The sequence below is a fragment of the Podarcis gaigeae genome (assembly GCF_964106915.1).
Source record: "Podarcis gaigeae genome assembly, chromosome: 10".
NCBI classification, from domain to species: Eukaryota; Metazoa; Chordata; class Lepidosauria; order Squamata; family Lacertidae; genus Podarcis; species Podarcis gaigeae.
This window is the reverse complement of record NC_139686.1, coordinates 44,936,615-44,961,787: the sequence shown is the minus strand read 5'-3', so window position 1 is coordinate 44,961,787 and position 25,173 is coordinate 44,936,615. Positions and strand designations below refer to the sequence as shown.

The following is a 25,173-nucleotide window of genomic DNA, read 5'->3' as shown; positions in this document are numbered from 1 at the left end:
ATTATTATTATTATTATTATTATTATAAATTTGCAAGTAGAAATATTGCAAATATTATGTATATGAAACACAGCAAATAAAAGGCAGAATCAAGGATAAAGAAGCAATACAACGAAGGATAAAATAGCTATAAAGTAAATAATAAAGCTAGGAAATAAGGGCGTTATCATAACCATTGATAGTTACCTTTGGAAGCACGTATGGAGGACTCTTTGCAGCAGCCAGTTAAAAGAGACCCCCGAAAAGTCAGTATCTGACAATAGGTAAAATATCTTTTCTTGTCAATTAATACATTTGTGGAATGTGCGAATATCCTGGCATCTTTTCTATCTAATCTGCCCAAACTCGAGCACCATTAAATCCCATTGCTTTTAATGGGTGAGATGAACATCTGTTTAATTCTACCATTAAAATGAGTGGGGATTATGAATACCTATTAACTTTTACCTGTGTAAATTTACAGTTTAAGAAAAAAGGGGAAGCAACTTCCCCAGTTCATTGAAACTGGATGCCCATTTCACACAATGAATTTTGCGGTGAAATCTGCAGTAGCCACAGATCTTAATGTTGCTTACTCTCAAGTAAGTGTGTTAATGACTGGAGTCCAAGAGACATTTTGTGTTTAATGGCAGTGCTTTTTTTCAGGAGCTACTCATGGGTAGGCAGTACCTGCACCACTTTTTTTGTTGTTAAAAAGTGTGGCACTTTTTTAAAAAAGGAGACTTGAAAATCTGCCATTTTCTCTTCCAGCAGCTCATATCCTTTGACGCCAAACCCAATATTGCTGTGTTTTGTTTATTTTTAAGGCTCCCCTTTGCAGGTTCCCCTTTGTTCATTTTCTGCATCTTCCACAGTCTTCTTTTCTGCAGACAACTCCATTGCCTCTTTCTTCTCCTGCTCCCTCATTAGCACATATCAGAATGTGTTAAGTAGCATTTTCAATACAAACAAGAACAACAACCCCACACATACAAAAAAGGCAGGAAGAGGAGGGGAGAAGAACAATTAAATGTCATTCCTGCTGTTATTTTTGTCTGAACAGGAACCCTTGCCAAGATGCTTTCTAAATTATTTCCCACATTTTGTTTTCTTAGGTGTGGTGCATGGTGGAGGGGTAGTGAATGTTGTTCTAAGAGGGGCCTCCTCCTGCCCCTTTGCAAAAGCCCAAATGTTCAGCAACGCAAAGAAAACAATAATCAGTGTGTCCCAGAGAGAATGGGCCTGGAAGTTGCCTCAGGGCTTTGCATGGCTTTCGCCAATGTGGAGGAAGAGAAGGGGCAGATTCCAGATTCTTACTAACAATGAGTAGTTGGGATCTTTTAATAAGCACCCTTGTAGAGGTGCGTGTAGTTTTAAAATCGACCAATACAACAACACAGAAATACAGAAATAATACCAAACTAGCAGGTAAGTCACACAATCAGCTTGTGGAAGGTGTTAATATTTTCTGTTTCTCTACTGAGATCAGCCTGAACTCTTCTGAGGGGGGAGATAAAAATCTATGCAGTGCTTTATATTCTGAGAATATTATTATTATTATTATTATTATTACATTGCCTTTTGTTTGACTGGACTCAAGGCAACTGACAGATAAAAACAAGAAATGCTAAAAACTTAGAAAAAATTATCATTAAATAAAATTAAACATTGATAGAATTAATATTGTATACATACAGTTAGCATTTCATCCCTCTGATATGCCTATAATGTAGTGATTACTATTATTATTCCCAATTTAAAAATAGTGAACTGAGGCTGAGAACTGAAATATAAGTTACCTTCTAAACCCATCATTCTTATCTGCCTAAATATGCTGGTGATATTAGTTTATACAATATTTTTCACAACTTCCCTTTATACCTTTCAATAGTTATTTGGCTCCCCTAAATCCACTGTATCACTCACTATACAGTGGTACCTCAGGTTACAGACGCTTCAGGTTACAGACTCCGCTAACCCAGAAATAGTACCCCGGATTAAGAACTTTGCTTCAGGATGAGAACAGAAATCGTGCTCTGGTGGCACAGCAGGAGGAGGAGGCCCCATTAGCTAAAGTGGTACCTCAGGTTAAGAACACTTTCAGGTTAAGAATGGATCTCCAGAACGAATTAAGTTCTTAACCAAAGGTACCACTGTAGATGGAATACGATTCAACAGGTTTATGGTGGAAATGTATCTGTATGGGGAGAGTGTTGGCCACACAAAGATGCTTGATAATAGTATGCCTTTATGGGGAAAAACAGAACAGACCCATTGCACCAGCTGCTGAGCCACAAAATATTTCCCAAGTTGAGGTAATGCATTTACTCTGAGGAATTGTGAGCCAGCTTCTAAGCAGTGGCTTAAAGTATTTAAGGCTGCAATCTTACTTGGGAGTAAATCCCATTGAATTCTATTCGGTTTAATTTTGGTAATAGTACTGGTGAGGGTGGGAATTTGGCAGATTATTGTGGTGTGTGGTAGATATGTATAGGATTGCCCTCTTTTTAAGGAAAGTGAAAAAATCTTTTAGGGTTCCTGCCGCCTCCTTTTAGTGTGATACAGGTTGACTATGAAGAAAAGGCCCCTCATTGAAAACTCAAGTAATGACAGAAGATTAAAGGCTGAAATGTTGCAATGCTAAAATGTTTCAAGTAGAGAAATGTTGTCAGCATTGGTGAACTGTCATTTTACAGCCCACGCTAATAATTAGTTGGTAGTTATAAAATTTGTCTATGTGTTGGGTGGAATTATAGTGCATTTCTCATTTTGCTGCTAAATTATAATTGTCTTTCAGATAATTATACTGTTAGCATATTGGATGCAATACTTTAAAGGAGGCTGCTGGATGAATATGAAACTTACATTGGTTTAATCGACACTGTGTGATGGGAACACAGTTTTTTTAAGGTTTAGATTTCCATTTTTAGGTTTAGATTTCCTACTGAAAACAAGGCTCAACAGGGCTCACAAATTGGGGAGAGATCAAGTCAACAAAAATCAGAATAAAGGCATATAAATAAACATTCCAATTTCCAAATATTTCAGTTTTAAGCAAAATCAATGTGGCAGTCTTTTCAAACAGTAGAAAATAATGGGGGCTGTTTATCAAGTGCAAAGAGTGGTATTAGACATCTTTGGTGTAACACTGCAGAATTAACGAAGGCAATTCAGTTATTATTTTGAGTATGTTTATCTGGTTGTAATTGTTGCATGTGCCTCAAAATACAGTTTCAGGAAGGAACTACTATGTTATCTTGGAAGTACTTTTGCATTAAACCCCCCCCCCCCAAAAAAAAAACCTCTGGGAATACTTTGCATTCAGATCCAGCGTTTAAGTCCAATATCTAGAGCAGTGGTTCCCATAATTTCCTCACAGACCTCTTGAAAAATCACTGAGGTGGATCACTTAATTATTTTTCTGTCTGTTGCAGCAATTGCAATGCACCGTGCTAGATGCTGTATGATTTTTAATTGCATTTATAGCTATAGAATTCAGACTGGTAATAAAATTTAAAACGGCACAATTAATTTTTTACAATTAAATATAATTGTGAATATTTCATATAGACATGCTGTGGTCTACCTGAACGAAGCCTGTGTGCCACAGTTTGAGCATCCCTGATCTAGAGCCATTAGTCACCTGATTCCTTCCTGGGTGTTCTGAAGAAGTTAAGTACCAGTTGATGTGAGGCACTGAGGCTATGTGCCCAAAAGGTCCAAAGAGCATGACAGCTACATTTACACGAAAAACCTGAAAACTATATGGTCATTCTGGATGTTTTGTGTCTCTCAGAAGTCTAACAAACCTCTCTCATAAGGCCAAATATGAATTGAGACCTCCTGACTAGGCTTTTTGTGTGTGGCGGTGGGGAGATACTTAGGGATTGACGGCCATGTCATCATCTTCCATTGAAGGGCTATCAAGTCTGATGACATTCCAGGCAGGACCACCTTCTTCACATCTCTGCTATAAAACGTGTAGCCTGACTCCTACAACATAAACATATTCTATTAAATTACTGTCATAGGGATTAATTGTGGCTATCCGAGGGCATCAAAGCTCAGTGCTCAAAGTCTCCAAACTGCCTGCTTCCTGCCAGAGTCCTCAATATCCTGATATCTCCTGGACTAAAATTATGAAATTGCTTTAAAAAATAAATAAATGGGAAGAATGAGATACTTTTAGGAAATTTAATAAGCAACCATGGTGCTTTGGCACAGTCATTAATTAAAACAGGTGACTGTTTTGTTTCAGTTTGGTTTGTAGAGAGATGTTAAACCAGTTTTGGACTTGACAAGCAACCAGTTGAAGAAATCAGGAAGTCTCCACTAGAGGAAGGAAATGGATGTGGGAGAAGGACCACTTGAGCTTGTCATTCAACTGTGCTCAAATAAACCGTGGTTTGTGGGAACAGCCCCACTGCATATGAACTGGACTGTTGAACTTGGTTTTGACATTGGTATTTGCCTCTCTAGATGACAAAGTGAGTGTCTATTTTTAAAAATCTTTAAGGCTATATTTGCAGGAGGCAACAACATATTTTCAAATTCGACATCAGGGAGAAGCTTACAGATCTGCTTGATCACATAAAATGCTGGATGTGCATACAGTACTTCTTTGAGTGTGGTCTGAAGGCACACAAGGCTGAAGCTGAGCAAATCTGGATCTAGTCAACTCCTCGGTGCGTGGCTGCTTGGTCACTGTGTGACCATCACCTTGCGTTCCATGACAGAAGATGGGTGGGATATAAAGACAGGGGGATAAAATTGTTGGATGTTTCAAAGCAAGTAAGTTACCAAAGAGATGTGTGTCAAATCCTGTCAGCAGCTGTGCTGCTGGTGAAACTCAGTAATAATCTGTGAGCAATAGAAACTATAGGAAATACAAGTAGCAAATCCCCAGGGTGATGAATACATACATTTGAATCCATTGTATTTGATGGAACAGAAACAAAAGAACTCTGAGAGGTAACACTGATTTTTCACGGCAGCATTGACACAGCATCAATGCGTATTCTAAAATATACAAGTTGAGTAAATGATACTTTTGCCTTTAAAGAAAGAAACTTCTAACTGGGCAAAGGAAATGAAGAAGGTCTAGGTTGAAAAACTACTTTAAAATAATCTTTTAAGAATGGACATGACAATGGGCTGGTCAATATGTGAAACCCTTCCCTCCTCCTTCTTTATAATGTGTCCTGTCTTTCTTGTTTTTTAAGACACCTTCTACAAGTGATGACCAATGTGATGGTGTCATGATATGGGATAAGTTATAGGGGTTACAAGTTTGTTTTTGTTTGTTTTGTTGGTGGGGGAAGCAGTATTCAACACAGGGGACCCCTTTTTGGCCATGGCCTCATGTCAATTGAAAATGTGTAGATTCACCCTGATAAGACTCAGGGGTTTTTTTTCACAGTGGGATTTTTTTCCCTTATGCAAAACATGGTTAACCATATCTTGACAAGTTTATTTTCCTCACTTATTGAAGGTGGAAGCACATGGAAGAAATTAACTATAGCCACCACTATCTGATCCTTTAATTAAAACTTCAAAAAAACCAGCTCTACTTCTAATGCCTCATCGTCATGTATGATATATACAAACAATGTCTTTCAGTTTCCCGCACAGGAAGCAAGACAGGCAGCACATTTCTGTTTCTATAAAGAAATGTATATTGCTGGAATGAAAGAGATCTGAAGTAAGTGCTTTGGTCTGGAGGCCAGATAAAGCACTTATCTCATAGGGGCCAGAGCTTCCAAAAATAATCTCCCTGGCTGTCTACTGAAAATATTTCACCGAGAATGTAGTTCAGCGGAAAGCTGATAAATCCTTTTAACACATGCAGTTCATTTTGCTTTGCACATTATGCAAGGTTCAGATCATCCATACAATACGGGTTTTTTGATAGAGTCAAGATAAAATATTAATTTAGATTTCCATGTGCAATAGTCATGACTGTCAATGATTTGATCATTTTTATATCAGCATCTTCTATATAACTACTGCTTGGCTTCTCTTATACGTCCCACTATCTATGAATTTGAAAATTGACCTAGTGCCACATAAGAATACAGATATTTGTATTTTCTCAGCTACAGTCCCTCTGTAGCACTAGTGCCTAAGCTGTGGCCTCTCAGATGTTATTGGACTACAATTCACCACAACGACAACCAGGGGCCAGGGAAGATGGGAGCTGTAGTCCAGCACCATCTGAAGTGACACAAGTTCACCACCCCATCTGAAAGCTGAACTCTGCACTGGTATTCCGTGCTCTTTCCCCCCCTAAAAAAAATGCTTAAGGGTACTCTCATTTTGACTCAAGAAAATCACCATTTTATAGTTCAATTCGGCAAAAATAAATACAGTAAATGGACAAAAGTACAAAGTTTCACAAAATGTTTAGGGGTATGCATACCCCTGCGTCCCCCCATCAAAAAAGCACTGCTCCTAAGACTCAAACTGCAATGGGATTATTTTAGCTTAATGAATGTAAGGGATTTTAAAAGACTACAATGGTTCTTGTTTTGAAACTGCAGTCTCTCACATATTTCTGCCCGTATTGGTCATGAGAACCAACTTCAGTTTGAGGCCTTTCTCACTTGCTCAAGTCATAATGAATGGTTTAATTTACAAAGGTTCTCAAATTGATCCCATTAAATGTGTGTGCCGTTTGAGAGATCAATGCTAAATAGCTAGCCTTTTCTTTGTAATAATTTCACTAAACCAAAAAGTCCCTTGTTTAAATGAACCCTTCGCCCTCATGGGGGATGTAAATGCAGCACTGTTTTAACTGTCAAGGAAAATTGGAATAATAGGAAAATTATCTGATAAACTGCAAGTTCAGCCATGATGTGCCTCTGTGCAAATCTCTTGCAAGGCACCTGCCATTTCTGAAATAGCTCATTAACATAGGTCAGCTTCTCTCTTTCTTATGCATGTTTATTTCAAATGATGTACTGTATTTTAGATACCCAAAACAATTAATAATGATGATAATTATAATAATCATATTTTTTATATTTAGTTACTGGTTTAAATGGATGTGGGTGGTGCTGTGGGCTAAACCACAGAGCCTAGGACTTGCCGATCAGAAAGTCGGCGGTTCGAAGCCCCGCAACAGGGTGAGCTCCTGTTGCTCGGTCCCTGCTCCTGCCAACCTAGCAGTTCAAAAGCATGTCAAAGTGCAAGTAGATAAATAGGTACCACCTCCAGCGGGAAGGTAAACGGCGTTTCTGTGCGCTGCTCTGGTTTGCCAGAAGCGGCTTAGTCATGCTGGCCACAGAAGCTGTATGCCGGCTCCCTCGGCCAATAAAGCGAGATGAGCGCCGCAACCCCAGAGTCGGTCACAACTGGACCTAATGGTCAGGGGTCCCTTTACCTTTACTGGTTTAAATAGCTGATTATAGATTCTGGACATGGCTGGCATCTTTCTGGTAATCCAGCAATATGCAATTTTGCAGCCTAGCCATCAGTGCTGAGTTTACTGAGAGTTGTCTCTGCGAACTGGTAGGATCTAGCACCTTGTGTATTATTTATTTATCATGTATTAATTCCTTGATTAAAAACACCTCAAAGCAATTTCCAAAACAGAATAATAAAGAGAGAGAAAAATGTGAGAAGGGGGAACACACTAAAGAATACACATATCTGTACTTTCTCAGCTACAGTCCCTCTGTAGAGCGGAAGAAAACAAAGTGAACTGAGTATGCAAGTCAAACATGTTCTCAGAATGACAATTTAAGCACTGGCTTAAGGCTTCTATCAGAATTCTGAAAGCTATGAATAGGCCAGTTTTATACATATTTCCCCTTCGCAAAATGTTTGAATACAGATCTCTCTGAGGCAATGTATTCGGTACCGAGACTGAATCATTATTTTAGTTTTAAGAAAACAGCACATACACAACAATGATTCCAGGGTTGGCAGAGAGAGTACTTTCCTCAACAGAGTTATGTTGCTTGGTGCAGAAACAGCAGTGACTTGGGAAAGCCGGGCTCCATATAGCCTGTAGGAATTATTTTTGTTCAGCAAGGGCAGGCACAGCTGCAAATCTGAAAGCCTGCAGAGAAAGTGTTCTTAATGATTCAGCTGCTCCACCAACGTTAAAAATATCAAAGTCACACATTTCAAGAGATGCCTACATCCAAAATGGGTTCTAGATTAGTCTAAAGAAGGGTTGTCTAGTTTCGTGATCTATGCAATCAGTAATTGCAGGACTATGTAATAGCTCATGAAAATGGGGGTGAGGAGGAATATGGAGGGCTAGACTCAAGGACTGAGCTGAAGTCATGAATAATTGGAAATTATTGATGTCCCCTCTCTCCACCATTCCCTGCTCTAAGAATAGATGTGGGTAGACAGCATAATTAATCTTATCTGACTTTTCAGTTTCTCATCTGGCTTTTTGACTCAGGTTTGACCTCTATTAAGAGAGTTTGGGCATTTCAATGTAGATATTTAGGTAGCAGAAACATACCCTCCATCATTCCTCAGATGAAAACAAGGACATTATCAGCTGCACAGACACCTCTGCCCCAGCCATCCCCTCTCCCAGCTGCACTGGGATTCCTCTTCACCCAAATGCATAAAATGGGGAGACTAATAAGATTTTAAAAGTTGCCTCTGATTCAGCGCAGGAGAGAGATCAATGCCCCTTTCCTGCCCACCTAAGGAAAAAGCCAGGAAGTGGCTTTGGAGGGTGGCATTTTTGCTCCAAAGGACCCCTCCCCAAATCTCCTTCCTCTAGGAATCTAGTCTTTCATTTTAGTCATAGAGGGAGCCAAGCTGCAGGATTTGATCTCTGCATCTCCCACAAAGCAGGAGCCAAAGTGGAAATGACTGCTATACACAGGCAGTGACGACAGTGACATTTCAGGTTCTCAGATGAAACTGGCAATGAAAGGTAAGGTAGCAATGTGAAGAAAAAGAAGATGAGGAGGAGGAGGAGGAGGAGGAGTTTGGACTTGATACCCCGCCTTTCACTCCCCTTCAGGAGTCTCAAAGTGGTTAACAATCTCCTTTCCCTTCCTCCCCCACAACAAACACTCTGTGAGGTGAGTGGGGCTGAGAGACTTCAAAGAAGTGTGACTAGCTCAAGGTCACCCAGCAGCTGCATGTGGAGGAGCGGGGAAGCAAACCCGGTTCACCAGATTATGAGTCCACGGCTCTTAACCACTACACCACGCTGGGCAGGGACCTAAGAGGTTTGGATGCAGAGCAGATCCTTCTCATTGTGTGTGCTGTTTTTGAGCAGCTCGTAAGAGCAAGCAAATGAGAACCCAAAGTAGATTGCTGCTTCTCTCTTTCCCTGGCCAGAAGATGGAAAGAGCAATGAATGAAAAGGTGGGGAAAGATCTGAGTTTCTTTTGGGGGGTGGGGGGAAGACTTGCATTTGGGAATTTGGGATTCTGCATGACAAAGTAAGAAGCAGTGATGGCTTAGGGGTTTTTGTGACAGTCTCGGCATTTTCGGGGCAATTGGAGAAGGTGCAAATGAAGATGTAAAAGTCTCCAGACTATTTTGTAGTCAGAAGAGGAGGAGGAGGAAGTGTTCCACTTTAAAAAATACAAAAACAAATTGTAAGTACAGGAACAAAAAATACAATAAAAATATATCACATAAAACTGGCTGTCAGTCAGTTTCTAGGTCCAATTAAAGGTGCTCCTGTTGGTAGCTAGAGCTGAACTATATGCAGCAACTTAGGCCTATACCATCTGAAAGAATATCTCCTTCCCTACAGACCCTCTTAGGTGTTAAGATTGGCAGAGGGTGTTCTCTGTGGAATTCCCTCCCCACAAAGGTACATATTTTTTGTGGTATACTGAAGATACACCTCTTTAGCCTGGCCTTTGACACCTGAGGTATATATTTTAGAACTCTTGCAATCTGTTTTAACTGTTTTCTGGTACTATTTTTTTTAATAGTCGTAAGCTGCCCTTGAAGGGTAAAAATAATAATATTTAAGAATAATGACAATTCTAATAAAAAACATAGCAGGATTAAAACAAAGGAAGACAGCAAAAGAGTAGGAGAAACAGATCCTAAAATGCTTGATGAAATTAAAAGGGCTTTCTAAAACACACACCCAGAAGCAGAGAGGGAGCTTACTAGGAAGACACAGTAAAAAGGTAATTCTGCCCCTCATGCCCCTTTCCCCAGAAGCCACCTCTCTTTCCTCTTTTCACTGAACCCTTAAAAGCAAATTAGAAAGTCATTAGAATCAGCATTGACTCCCTCATAATTAGATACATGATGTGTATAAAGTGCCGGCAAGCAATATGCCCCATTGTCAGGCCTGGTACCCCAACACAGCACGGTCAAGCAAATCCTATTGCTTGCTGACCCTGGGTGCCCTGCCATGGTTGATGTTGGCATCCCTTAATTATTATTATTCTTTCACTTATGATGCACAGATGTTGCAATATGTAGATATGATGATGGATGTGGTAAATCACTCCAGACTCCACATCCTCCCATCACTGAGGCAAGACTTTGGAGCACAATTGCAGCATGCTTTCTTGAATCTAAATATGGCAAGCCCCGGTTCTGACTGTGTGAAATTGCCTGCTGACTTCCTTTTGACATACTTTTACCATGTCATTTTTGTATTGGCAATGTGCTGACATGACATATTGCACTTTTGTTAGATGGCAAATTGGGGGGAAAAACTCCCCTCCATTATTTTATTATATTATCCAAGGAGCACTCAGCAGGTTCAGAATTCACATAATATCCCCTGCCCCCTTTCTTTGATTAGAGGGTGAGTTCCCTAAATTATTATTCTCATGGTGCTAAAATGCTTCCTTTCTCTGTCTGTGTTATTAAAATGTACAGTGCTGTATAGTTATGGTTAGCCTAATATTTTTATTGAATTTTGGCATATTACAGTTGACTGCACTTGGGTATTACTCTTATATTCTTATAACTGTAACGAACTCCTAAAATTAATGCAGCTTCGTTTTGTGTAATAAGCCTTTGAGTCAGTCTCTGAAAGGTTAACTTCTTATTAAATTCAATACATTAAATAGAAGGGGGAGCTTTGATTTAAAAATATACTCCTGCAGCATAAATTGTAGTAATTCCCCTTAATTATTGTAGCATTTTTGTAATATGTACACTAGAGTTCTGTGGTAAAAATCGGAATCTAAAGCCATTATCTAAAGCCATTATGTAGGCTTTCATTAACGCTTGATAATAAGCTCTAGGGTCACACTAAATTTTCACGATTTTCTATTTCTGTGTTGGAATTAATCCTTGGGTTTGGATTCTTCACCTAACTATCAGACAAATGATCTCACAAAACTCTTTTATACCCTGCATTTCATTATAGTTGCCTTTAAGTTCTGTTGTTTAATTAGACATCACACGAGACCAGGTCACACCAAAGAATGCCTGTCAAAAATGAACCCTCATCAGAAGTAAAGCCATCACTATTAATTTTCTGCTGCTCACATTCTGGGTGTCCACCACCACTGGAACCAAACCCATGAGATCATTTGTCAGGGACCATGCTGAGGAAGGCTTCATTGATTAGGAATGGTGGGAGCGTCTTCCTCCCCCTGCTCCTGATCAGGATCCTAAATCTTCCCAGGAACAGTGGGACAGTATAGATTTGGAGCAGTGGTTCACAGAGGGACATGGTTCAGAAGACAAAAGCTGGGAAGAACTGGGTGGTGAACAGCTAGGAGAAGAAGAACTGGGAGAGAGAGACTTAACAAACTCCCTTTCACTGAAGAGTGTCCATCCACTCAGCCCAAGGTCAAGGAGGGCAGATAAGGTGGCTGCACCGAAAGCTCAGTGGTTGCGAGATCAGGTTGCAAGATGCAGAAGTAACTCGGGGGGAAGTGGGTGGAACCCTTAATTGGGAGCACCTTCATTCCTAGAACTGAATTATTTGTTCTTTCGTCGTGATCATTAAAATCTTTAACTGGTAAGAGCCTCTTTTTGTGTTGTTCCGCTTATCTACGGCCAAAGGGGGGCAGGGGTGGGGAGGAAGCCTTGTCCCAGAAGCCTGACACCATCCTTCCAGAAATATCTGCCCGTGACAGATGGATCTATGTGGCTGTGAGGGTTACTTACTCTAAACCACCACCCTTTGCCACACTCGCACCTGTGCACGCGCACACACATGTCAAAGTACTTTTGAGATGAATTTGCATGAGGGTGAAAGCTTGGGGTGCATGAACATCACACTATGCCGACCATTGTTATATATATTTTTAGAAGACACGTGGGACCTGCAACAAAAAGCTCTGATGGTGAAAGAGGCAAAGCAATATGAAAGACAATGTGGAGAGTTTGCCTAGGCAAGCATTAATGGGACATCGGCAGAAGCGAATTTTAGAGGGAAGGATTTTGAGCTTCCTTGAGAAATAACGCAGCATAAGCTGACCTGACACTGAACTTGTGAAGAACTAATGAGATTGTCTTGCACCTGTTACCTGCACATTCCAATCTTCCCTTTTCTGAAATATGTTCACATTCTCCCCCATCCTATTAGACTAGTCCTGACCATTAAGACGGGTGACTTCTATTTCATTGTCAAGATAGGTGCAAAGTATGTTGAGAGGGCACTGAAATGCTGTACTAACATGTAGCTGAACACATAACAGACTGTGCATGAATGAATGATTGATTGGCACACATGGTTCTGAATTTGAGGTAACTGCTCATAAAAAGAATTGTGAGTAGGGCAATCTCTGCCCATTTTCCTATATGGAAGGCAAACCAGCCACTATGTTTTCTTCATGTTATCAACTGTATATGTTGCACTCTGGATGCTTCCAGACACATATTTCTTGTGGAATTGATGCTATACAGGCTTGCTTTCTTTCTTTCTTTCTTTCTTTCTTTCTTTCTTTCTTTCTTTCTTTCTTTCTTAGGATCTAACTGATGCTGCCAGCATCCAAATGCTAGTCTGTATTTCCCCCGTTTAACCAGAAGCTACCCATTTCACGCAAAATCTACTAAGTTAAAAACCAAACAAACCTGATGCCAACTTTCTGCTTGTCCTATCTGAACGACCCTTTTTGTATTATTCAGCCTCTGGCTGGTAGGTCCTTCAGTACGGTGCATCTGCTGTGATCCTGTGCAGGATACTGAATGAGGAATGGGCTGCTTGTGCTATTTTCATGCTAAAATTAGCTAATGGAGACGTATCCCGAGAAAGCACAAGGAAATGTGTTTGGGATGCTAGATTAATGCTGAAGTTCTAACCCCACCACCACCAGCCGGCAGGGCTTTGTTGAGTGGTGGCGTTTGGGATGGTAAGGTGATCAAGCCCGGTTCCTGCACCAGCTCCAGGCTGGCACAGCAGTCAGGTCCAGATCAGCCCCAAGAGTGACCAGCAATGGTTGTCAGACCAGCTCAGGATTCAGCAGATTCTGGGTTGGCTTAGTTCACCTACTGCTCACCCTCAGAATGTCCTGTTTTGGATTTTCCACTCAGCTCCATGGTGGGGATACTGCTAGCAGGACTCCTGCCTGCCCATACATTTTTGTGTTTTCATTTTGTAAACCACCTTGCAACCCTCAAATGACAGGTGGTATAGAAATTTAACACATAATAATACTAATTTTCTAACATCATTCCATTTATTGATCTGTCTGAAGGCAGAGCTACAATTTCATCTTTAACAGGCTGTGTTAAGGATTCTGTTCATCATTCCTGGAAGGGATAAAGAATGTTCCATCTAGCAATAGTTTTTCCAAATTCTTTATAAATCACAGGGAAAATGAGAATTGCTCAGTGCAGCTACTCCTTTCTGATGTGGAAGAAAAGTAGCCATCATGTGCCCATGTGTCATATAAACAATTCCTAAGGCTGGAAACCTCTTTTGGTAAAAAATGGACAAAGGACATAAAGTCAAATTGGAAAAAAGCATGAATAAGCTCTTGACTTAAGGAACAATATAAAGCCTGATCTTTAGTAAATGAAGGAACGTGACTATAAGCCTTCATTATCTTGTATTGTTTATTGATTGCACACAAGGATGGCTGTTGCTGACTAGAGGTCAGATGAGGGCCCAGATTGTATGCAATCAAATGAGGTCTGAGACTACTGAGTGGAACTGCCAGCAGCAGGGCTAGTCTGTGGTTTTCAGATGTTATTTAAAGCAAAAGTTTGCATTCACAGACCTGCTGTCAGCTGAGTAAAGGATCCACAAGAACAGATTGCAAACCAAGCATCCAATCAGCTTAAGAATAAAATGCATTGTTTTGGGCAAACCCAGTATTTTCATCTGTGCACCCAAAGCGCACATAGAAAAATGAGTGACTTCAGTGATTTAGTGCATGTACAGTGACTGGCCTTTTGTAGTTTCCAGCTGGTCACCCTGGTTGCCTAGACAGCGCTTGCTCTTCAATTCATCACTTAGTACCAAAATCTGAGTACTGTTTTGGAAAGATAGGAACCGATTTCAGATAGAAAATACCAATGCTGGAAAATACAGTAACTATATGATCTATTTGCGGCTTTGTCTAAACTTCTGAGGAAGTTCAAGTAGGTGAATCGATAGTGACATGACCATTGCTAAGCATGAAGCTTCATGACTGAACAAAGATCTTAATTGGAGTCTCCCTTAATCAAATCCTGCACCCAAGTCACAACACCAGGGCTGTTTTTCAGCTGGAACTCAGTTCTGGCACCTCTCAGGTTGGTGCCATTGCCATTATAAAAGTACAAGGGAGGCGTTCAAGGTGAGTTCCAGCACCTATTTTTCTAGAAAAAATAGCACTGCACAGCACTGTATGGTTTCTGAGCAAGGGCCACTTCACACATTACATTAGGTGTATATCGTTGTTACAGTCTAAAATGGATTGCTGTAGATGATAGGCAGAGACTGCATGTCCATGTCAAGGTATCTACCACAACCATTAGTATAGGAGCTTAGCAAAAAGAACTGTGCACTTCGTGATGGCAGGACGTCACAACACAAGGAATGATCTACTAACTTTATGACCTATCGTGGGGCTGGAGGGTTTGGTAGTTATCTTAGATAGCTGATTTCCAGCCTAAGTCCAGGGGAGAAGTTTGATTCAATTTGCATGTGAAGGTGAACTTTTTAAAATAATAATACAGCCACCCTTCAAAATTCACACCTGACTAAACTTCGCAGTGCAGGTCTCCAGCCAAATAACGTGCACAAAGATACATATACAGTACATATACAGTATGCATCAAACGCATGTATTAATAAAAAAATCCAAAAAACCCTCATTAACATGCATTATATTATATAGTGCAAAATGTATGCAAGCATGTATATGAGGAGAAATCTGATGAATTCTTATGAGGACTTCTAACAGATACGGAAATACAGACAACTGAATACAGGCATCTGGTGCTTAAGCTTTTATCCAGTGACTGTTTTGTACCCAAGATCAATCCCAGCTGCTTTCTCCTGCAAAGAAAAAGCACCTTGGGGGTGGAGGTGGGGGGTTTACCAGAAAAAAATGTGTTTGGGGGAAGTATTAAATAGAGGGCTGGGCTGGCTGTGGCTTCCTGCTGGTTGTACATGTATGTCTGTTGCAGTGTAATGTGTGAAATAGCTCTTATTTTAGCCTTGTTTCCTTCCTGAGATTTGCCAACACTTCTAGTTGTGTGTGTGTGTGTGTGTAATATTTTTTTTCCAGCATTGTGTTTACTAGTGAGAGCCATCGCCTCAAGCAAAAACTGAACAGATTTGACAGCAGCTGTGTGGAGAACACAGCTCGCAGTTCCATGATGGGGGAGGATCTGCAGCTAGATAAACAGTCCTAGAAATCCAGTCACCCACAGTGGAAGCAAATATGAAACGTCAGCAGGAAAATATGAACAATGAGCAATTTTTAGATGCTGCTGGTTGAGGCTGTTGTGCCTTGCACCATTATGAGTGAGACACATAAAAACTGGACCACGAATCTTCTGTTGAGCGTTGGCTTTTGGGAATATCTGTCGAGAAGCCTGGGGACTGTTGGTCCTAGTCAGATAATTTGATTCCAGGAGGGGTGAAAGGTAGGCGATGAGTTCTCCAGCTTTCAGACTTGCTAATGCCAGTAGGCAGGAACCACCTTATTTTTAAGACTGCAGAACTGAAGCTGACATGTTCATCTCAAAGGAAGACATCAGCAGTCCAGTGATTTAATATTTAACCTTACCTCTGGCAGGTTGGCTCTGCTGTAGATTCCCCTGCCTTAGCTGGTTAACAAGATGTACCTTCAGGGTGTAATGGAAAAACACAGGAAACCACCTCTTGTGAAATGAAAAGAGGCGTGTGTGTGTGTACACTTCCAGGTAAAGCAACACCCCCCAGGGGCGAAACTAGGCTTTATTTCACCCAGGTCAAAGATCCAGTTTGGCACCACACCGCTCCCAATTTGCGTAGACACACACAGGCTGGGAGCCTCAATGGCGCCCCTCTGGAGGCTTTATCTGGGACAAAAAAACCCCGACTAGCCCCCTCTCTCCCACAGCTAGGGCACTGAGCATCTTTATGCCACTCTTTGTGCTGTTCAGGACAGTTTGCTTACCTAGGCTTGATTGTGCACCTTGGAAAGCATTTGGGATAAGGAGGGTTGCATGAGGTTAACTTTATGTTGACTCAGGAGATTATCACACAATTCGCAGTAGGGTCAGAAAATTCAAAGGACTTGAGAATCAGTCCCCTTGTTAGTCCTGATTGGTGCCTGGGTTTTACAGAGAGTAAGTAATTAAGTCTTTAATTTAAATTCATAGCCTTCCGCATCCAAGAGGTTTAGATAATAATTTGAAGCATAAAGTCTCAGCCAGACAGATGTTACTCTGACCTGTGGCCTCCAGAAAGACAGGCAATCATCATGACTCCAGCATAAGCTGTCCATAATGGCTGGTGCAATCCAGTCAGATGGCTAGGGTACAAATAATAATAATAATAATAATAATAATAATAATTTTCAGCTGCCATGTTCATGTGAATTTTTCACATGGTTTTTGTTGAATATATATATTGTGTTGTAAACCACTTTGATTTTTCTTATGGCTTTATTTATATTTATATCTACCCGATTTCCATGAAAAGGTGAACTGTGCAGCTGTAGTTGAACTCCAGTCCCCATCAGCCTCTGCCAGAATGGTCAGGGATGATACAACTTGGAGTCCAACAACATCTGGAGGGCCACAGGCAACACAAGGAAAAAGGATGGACCATAGAGTTTACATTTATCTTGGAAACAACACAAGCAGTCATTCAGCAACTGGGATCAGGTGATAAATAGCTGCAATATTTCATGGCCTCAGTGTCATTTGTTAAAATCAAGCTGTGGAAAAGATGAATCTAATTTGAATGGATACAATGCCTTAGGACAATAGGTTTCTTTCTCTTATGGGTTCTCTTCTAGGTCCATTGCAAGCTGTTTAACAGTGCAATGGAGCATAATGGTGCTAATTTGATGGTATAATTTTGTAATGTTCTGACACAGTGCCAGGTGTGCCTGCCACACACAACCACCCAGATGCTTTTCAAAAAAGAAAGAAAAAGAAAGGAATGTATATTTCATTTTCATAAACAAAGGTATTTTCATAAATACCACATTCAGCTGCTTCTCAGAGTTCTGAATCCCTGATGTACAATCCAGCATTTTTGACACCTTCACTTATCTTGACAATTTACTGCTCCCAAAGAGAGAGAAAAAGATTACTGCCCCTCTCAGTATTTTTATTCTTTTATCCTTGACTCTGACTACCAAATAATTGGCTCTTGCTTTCACTTAAGCTTCATTTTGTTGTAGCTTAGATGATGCCTTACGGCTGAAATCGTCTTTCTAATCTTCCTGTCATTTTCTGGACCAGTCATCAACAAATTGCCCGCTTTCATTTGCAGAGAGCATCTTCAGAAACTCCCTATCTACATTGTTCACCACCACCACCACCTTTCGCTAGATCTGGCAGCAGAGTGATGTATAAAAAGATGTCACTGGGGAGGCACTCAGCTTTGAAATGCTGAAGCTAAGGCTGATTAGCTTGGCTCTTCAGGGTTGCTAGTCCTTTCTAATCATTTTAACAGCTGTCTTGCAGAATTGGTAGGTGCTTTAATGTCCCTGGATGTCATATTTAAGACAAACACCCATCTTCAAAGCTCCCAATCTGACAATAACACCCCCAAGGGTAAGCACTCAACAATGTGACATTATGGAGCTTTGCACACCATAGCGTACGGCATGTTATGACAAACAGCCTGCGTTCAACTTGCCGGATGTTTTTATTTGTTGTGTTTTGACTTTTGATTTTCCCACGCTGATTTTCCCACTCTGCGTAACCTCAGTGCTATGCAATGGTGAAAATTAAAATACAAATTAAGAATCTCCATGCAAATATACATAGGAACATGGAGTTTCTAGGAGAAGCACTAGTGCCAAGAAGATAGATAGATGATAGATAGATAGATAGATGATAGATAGATAGATAGATGATAGAGATAGATGATATAGATAGATGATAGATGATAGATAGATAGATGATAGATAGATAGATAGATAGATAGATAGATAGATATAGATATAGATAGATAGATAGATAGAGATAGATAGATAGATAGATAGATAGATAGATAGATAGATAGATAGATGATAGATAGATAGATAGATAGATATAGATATAGATAGATAGATGATAGATAGATAGATAGATGCCACAATATCTCTAACATTAGTTGAGACCAACTTAAGTCCTATTGCTTTCAATGGGCAATAATCATGGGTAACTTTAGCTGGACTGGCTACAGATATACAATACAGGCATACATCCCACATCAATGACCTCTTGTAGGAATATATGTTGTTGTTGTTGTTTAGTCGTGTCCAACTCTTCATGACCCCATGGACCAGAGCACGCCAGCACTCATATGCCTGTTGTCTTTGTCCATGGAGTTTTCTTGGCAGGGATACTGGAGTGGCTTGCCGGTTCCTGCTCCAGGTGGATCACGTTTGGTCAAAACTCTCCACTATGACCTGTGCATCTTGGGTGGCCCTGCACGGCATAGCTCATAGCTTCTCTGAGTTATTCAAGCCCCTTTGCCATGGCAAGGTGATCCATGAAGGGGGTAGGAACATATATTCTGATGCAAATAATGAGCTTCTCGGCTCACAGAATGTTCACCATTCTTCAGTAGAGGTCAACAGTAGCGTTGTGCCCTTTGTTGGCACCCAGGGCTCATGCACACCAGGTGGGACCAGGGCATGGGAGCAGCAGGTGAACAAAACCCACCGCACCAGCCCAACCTTTGTGGATAGGCCCCACCCCCTTCACTCTCCCACTCACCACTTTCGTTATTAGAGACTTCATGAGAGGGAAAAGGCAAGAAACTTTCTTAGGGGTATTCAAGTGACCTGGATCTTGTTTTCATAAAAACAGGAAGTGATGGCGTATTGAAGGGGGGTAAGGGTGGGGGGGCAATAGATCTAAGAAATGCGTTCACGGATCTGAACTTCCTGCAACATGCTGAAACGCTTGAAGGCCCTTGGGAATTCAGGACTTTGCATGATGTGAGAAACTGATGGCTTAAGAGTTTTCATTGCGAAACTGGTATTTTGGGGGCAGTTGGGGGTATGGAACAGGGGTTTCCTAACAACTCTCAGCTCCCTTTACAGACAGTTCCCAGGATTCTTAGGTGAAAGCTGTGACTGTTTAAAGTAGCATGATGATGCTTTAAATTTATAATGCAGATGAGGCTTCAGATGTAAATGTGCGCGTGCACACAATTATGAATTATAAATAGTTTTCTTTTTAAGACCTGCGTGAGATTCTGAAAACCATTACTGCTCCAGTTGCACAGTACTGAGGTAGATGGGGAAATGGCCTGATGTGGTATATGGCAGCTTTCCTTATGTTCCATGTATAGACAGTATTGCCTGGTGCTTTTATTAAATCCCAGAGTAAAATGTATGGAGACACTGTAAACTCATCAAGCTATCTTATCACAAGGGTCATTCTTCCCCTTGGTCCCACATTCAGTGCATAAGTTAATGAATAGCTGTTGCCAAGCCAAAACAAACATTGTCCTTCCCAGATACTGACTTAGGAACCACTGTTTGTATTTCTTAACATTCCTGACTAAGTTGCTTCTGTGGCACTGATGCGAGTAGTCCTGTAATACTTCTGAAAGAAACCTCATTTGAAAATATTCATATTTTTAAATACATTGTTCAAAACATTCCCAAAGGATGTATTGTTTGTTTGTTTATTCACACATGCGCACACACAGCTCAATTACAATCTTCCCTAAGCAGTGTACAAGTAACTCCAGACAATGAAAATAAAAATCAGTTAAAGCTTATTTTAAAATGAAAGTCTTCTAGCAGATTTTGTTGTTGTTTTAATTATAGGGCTAATTTGTTGGGTTGTATAAGCACAGAACACACAGGAGCGTTATATTTACTGGAAAGAAAATAAGCACAGATACCAAAAACGGAGACTAGACTGATAAATAGAGTAATACACACTGACAGCCAGTTATGCAGAACAGCTAAAGAATGGAGGCTGTAATCTTGCTCATTAAAATCAATCACATTGACTTCAATGGAAGGGGGATTACACCCTGTGTCCATCAAGGAGTGGAAACTAGTAATTTTCATCTAATTCAACTGAGGCTCCGCCATTAATAAACCTGCACTGGCCTTTCCCTCCTTTGTTTCATGTCCGATTCTAAGCATATATAATACTTTCCCACCCTAAGAAAGATCAAAGGGATAAAACAGTTGTTACTTTAGGTTTCATCTTCCATTTCTTATTAAAGGGAGATAAATTTTGTGCATTTAAAAATTAAAACAAAGGTAAATGGCCAGGAAACAGCTATCTGTTAACTTACGCATTGACTAAGCCATTTATGAGCAAGTTGCTTGAAGGGAAACAGATTAAACCCTGAATTTCTCTGTCTGTTTGAAGTAATCTGCCTTTGTCAGCAGTCTAAAAAATATTAATATAGCCCCAGCTTGGCCAGTTGTTAGCAGTTATGTTCAAGATGGTGCACAACAGTTATGCCTATCCTGTTCATTGATACATTTTCAATCTTCTAAGATGGCTTTTCCAAAGGATGAACAATTTGTTCAAAAGACCATGAACTGCATGTGGATTTTTTAAAAAATTAAAAAAGTGCTGCTCCAAATAGATGAATAATCAGGAGCTTGCTTTCACTCAGATGTCCTCTGGTAAACTGTAGGCACAATTTTGGGATTTGTAAATAATTATTTGGCCAACAGATGGCATACCTAGAGGGAGGCACTGAGACGCAATCTGTGTGAGTAAGCTGTCTTGCAGTGATAATTAGCAAGGTAAATTACTAAGTATTACCACTTATGGCCACAGTAGTTTGTTCCTATCCAACTACTTATGGTAGGTCTAGTTGCTGCCCAAACTAACCTCAACTCTCTCTCCTGCGACCATATATATTGGACCCATGCTGACGCCATTATGTGTCAACCCCTTGCTTTCACAACACACATGACCACTGAGGGAACAATCAAGAATGAAGACAGAAAAATACAGAGGCTGAAATTCAGTTAAAAATAAAACACTGGGAGGGGACAAAGCATAGTGATAATAATAAATAAATAGCCTAGCGCAATAGTAATGATACATAGTGTGTACATTTCAGATGTTGTGTTTATAGGCTTGTGCCACGTAAAGTGCAAGGTAGAAAGATGTGTGGTTGCAGCCTTAATATGCATCTGTGAATCAGTTGGAGGAGTACGATGTTCATGGACAGCCTGAATATCTATGATGGGGGTGGGCAACATTTTTTTCTGTATAGGGACATTCCCTCAAGGGGAAACTTGTGGAGACCATGATATTGGTAGTAAGGGAGATTAGATCCAATGGTGTGTGGAACCACCAACTTCTCTCTCTCTCTCTCTCTCTCTGATCATCCTTTTCATCTCTCTTTCTCCCATTCCCCTGCTTTCTCTCTCTCTCTGCTGCCTCATCACTCTCCCCAGTTTCTCCCCTTCTTCACCCACATTTAATTATGCTGAGGTCTAGGGCATCTCATCCCTGCCCAACCCTTGGTCTATGTGAAAATAAGGACCTTCCTCAAAAGCTATCCACCTGTGAAATTGGAAAATATTTTAAATAGTACATAACCACACCTAATACTCAACAAAACTAAGTACAATATTATGTTTCACGCCCATAATGTGAAACAACATAAACATCTCAACTTTGTTCATATTACTCATACCCCTCAACTGTCCCACTTTAAATAGGACACCCCAGGGAATTACAGAAGTCATCCAAGCTTCTGACTGGATCTGGGGATGTCCTGTTTTGGCTCCCGTGAGAGTGCAGCCCTGAAAGATGCACATCCCAATTTTCCTCTGTGGCTTGTTGGAAGATATGATTACTTAGATGTTGCTAAACTACAACATTGGCCATGCTTTGTGAAGCTAATAGGCAGTGTAGTTCAGCAACATATGGCAGGCCAAAGCTTCTTCAATTCAGAGGTAAAGGAAATACCTGTGAGCTGCTAGGGTGAAAGAAATACTCCTCAGGTTATTTATAAAATGGGTTTTCACTTTCCAGGAATGGTTTGGAGCCATATAGAATTAGATGTTATGGAACAGCTTTCACTAAGGATTAGAGTTTATCAAGTGAAATTTGTTTCTGTGTAGGAAGTGACTCAAATCAGGAATTTGTATGTTCAAGCAGAGCCCATGCACATCCCATTCTGTATGAAATGAAATGCTTCCTTCTTTCCTTGTTCAAAAGCAAATGGAAATACAACTTTAATGGGTTGTAATGGCTTCCTGCGGTGCTCTTTTCATAGACTTCAAAAGTGGGGGAGACAGCAAAAGCAGAGAAAAGATGTCAGTAGGGGAGAGGTGTGTGGGATCATTGCTGTAAAAGTCAAACAGATACAAGCAAATTCCCTTCAAAAGCAATTTTCTTTACAGATTTCTCTTGCTGTCTCAGAAAGATGTGAGGAGTTGGGCGGGGAGGGGGGCATTTGATCATTGCTCCTGACCCGTGCTAAGTCACATGGCACCTTGACATCATCCCACAATGGTTCCCTGTGTGTTGACATTACAGAAGGGAAGTCGCAGCTGGAACCAGCATGGGGTGATACCACCCAAGGTGCAATGCTGAGTCGCTTTGCTTTCTTCCCAGCAATGTTAAGCCTACTTTTTGCAAAGCTTCCTATTTGTCTTGTTTTGCATTGAATCACCAACAGAACATGTCACCCAGATGTTCCATCAAGAGACTCCAGGCTGCCACCTCAGAACTGGTAAAGGGCTCACCCTCATGCCCTTGTCCAGCCCTTATTCCATTTCACCTGGGCCATAGGTTAGAAATTCAGCGCTTGTCAATGCCCTCCCTCCTGTTTATGCTTGCATAATGTACATGTTGCAGGGTGAGAAAACCCAGAGACAACCTGGTAATGATGATGATGATGATGATAATTTTATATGCCGCCCATCTGACTAGGTTTCCCCAGTCATTCTGGGCAGCTTGCAACAAATTAAAACATGATACACCATCAGACATTAAAAGCTTTGCTGAACAGGGCTGCCTTCAGATGTCTTCTAAAAGCCAGTTGTTTATTTCTTTGATATCTGGTGGAAGGGTGTTCCACAGGGCGGGCACCACTACTGAGAAGGCCTCCTGCCTGGTTCCCTGTAATCTCACTTCTCGCAGTGAGGGAACTGCCAGAAGGCCCTCAGAGCTGGACCTCAGTTTCCGGGCTGAATGAATGGAATCATAGGAGCCAACTCCTAGGGGCCGTGGGAGCTTTGGCTCCCACAATAAAATATTTGAGGGGGCCAGGCCCCCACAAAGTTGATGGACATTCCCATTCAAATGGTCTGTGTGTGCATTGCGACATGTTATTGATTATGGAGGGCTGGGCTTACCTGGGCCCCCGCAATATTTTATTCAAGTTGGCACCCCTGATGGGAATGGGGACGCCAAAGTCATTTAGGTGCTTTAAGGTCAGCACCAACACTTTGAATTGTGCCCAGAAACATACTTGGAGCCAATCTAGATGCTAACCCATGCTACAATCACAGAGGAAACTGGGTCCTTCTAAGGTGCAAACTGTGTGGGTCTCATCTGTGTACAATGTGCTACCAGAACTGTGCTCATTGCATGCTGATTGCACATAGGGTTGTCATATGCCCAGATCATAGCTGTCAACTTTTCCCTTTTCTTGCGAGGAATCCTATTCGGAATAAGGGAATTTCCCTTTAAAAAAGGGAAACGTTGACAGCTATGGCCCAGATTTTTCCAGACGTATCTGGAATATTGCAGTCAGCAGCAGTGTCCGGGCGGAAATCGAGGAGATGTCCAGGAGGGGGGGGGGATCTTTTCTGTCCGGATTTTCGCTGTTTGAAATACGGCAACCCTAATTGCAGGTCACCGTACGGCATCAGATCTGCAGCTGACCCGTGGACTCGACTCAGCTGGAATTGCAGCCATTTGGGACTTCCACAGTCCAACCAGTTCATACGTTTGTGAGAAAATGCAGCTTCCTGCAGGAAGATGAGCTGGTGGCCCAACAAAATCAGGTTAATGCAGCCGCAGAGGCTGAGAGCCTTTTGTTACAGCTGCTGCTGTGCTTCCTGTGGAGTGGTTAATCTGGAAGCTGGGGGGGAAGGGGTGATACAGAGCAGCAAACCCACTTCGCCTGCTAGGGTAATCACCCGGCACCTGATTGGCTGCCGCTCTCTACCATATTAGGAGTGTGCGAAGCATAGATTAGGAGCCCAGTCCAGGCAGCAGCAACTCTCCTGCCAATCTGATCTATATTTAGCAACAACACACAGGGAATAGCAGTTATAATGTGGGCAGGGCTGGCCAGGAAGCAAGAAATGCATGAAAATATCCCAGACGTGAGATAATGCAAGCCAGAAAGGCAATAAATTTGTATCGTTTACGGCAAATTCTTCCCAAGGGTTTTTGTGTACAGATTCATTTTCATTACATATAACACAGAATATCTTTCAGATTCAATAACAAGCAAGAAAGAATGAAAGATGTTTTTGAAATGGAGAGTACTGATTATAAGCACTTTGGCAAAGTTTTCCATGTGGATTTCTCAAGGATATAGAAGCTTATGATGCTTTTCCATCTAATCACTTTAGACTCTGGAAAGGAAATACCCTTTCCATTATTATTATTAGTAGTAGTAGTAGTAGTAGTAGTAGTAGTAGTAGTAGTATCATTATTAATTGTTTGGAGTGGTTTTTT

The 25,173-nt window shown here is 41.0% G+C and overlaps 1 long non-coding RNA gene across 1 annotated transcript in view; it reads right to left on the bottom strand.

Annotated features, from left to right (window-relative positions):
* Positions 1 to 1,919: 1,919 nt before the first annotated feature.
* LOC310825738 overlaps positions 1,920 to 25,173 on the bottom strand; it is a 67,679-nt gene continuing 44,425 nt past the window's right edge. The window contains exon 3 of the long non-coding RNA XR_014555502.1: positions 1,920 to 2,061. This is a non-coding gene — a long non-coding RNA (uncharacterized lncRNA). The remainder of the gene's footprint in view (positions 2,062 to 25,173) is intronic.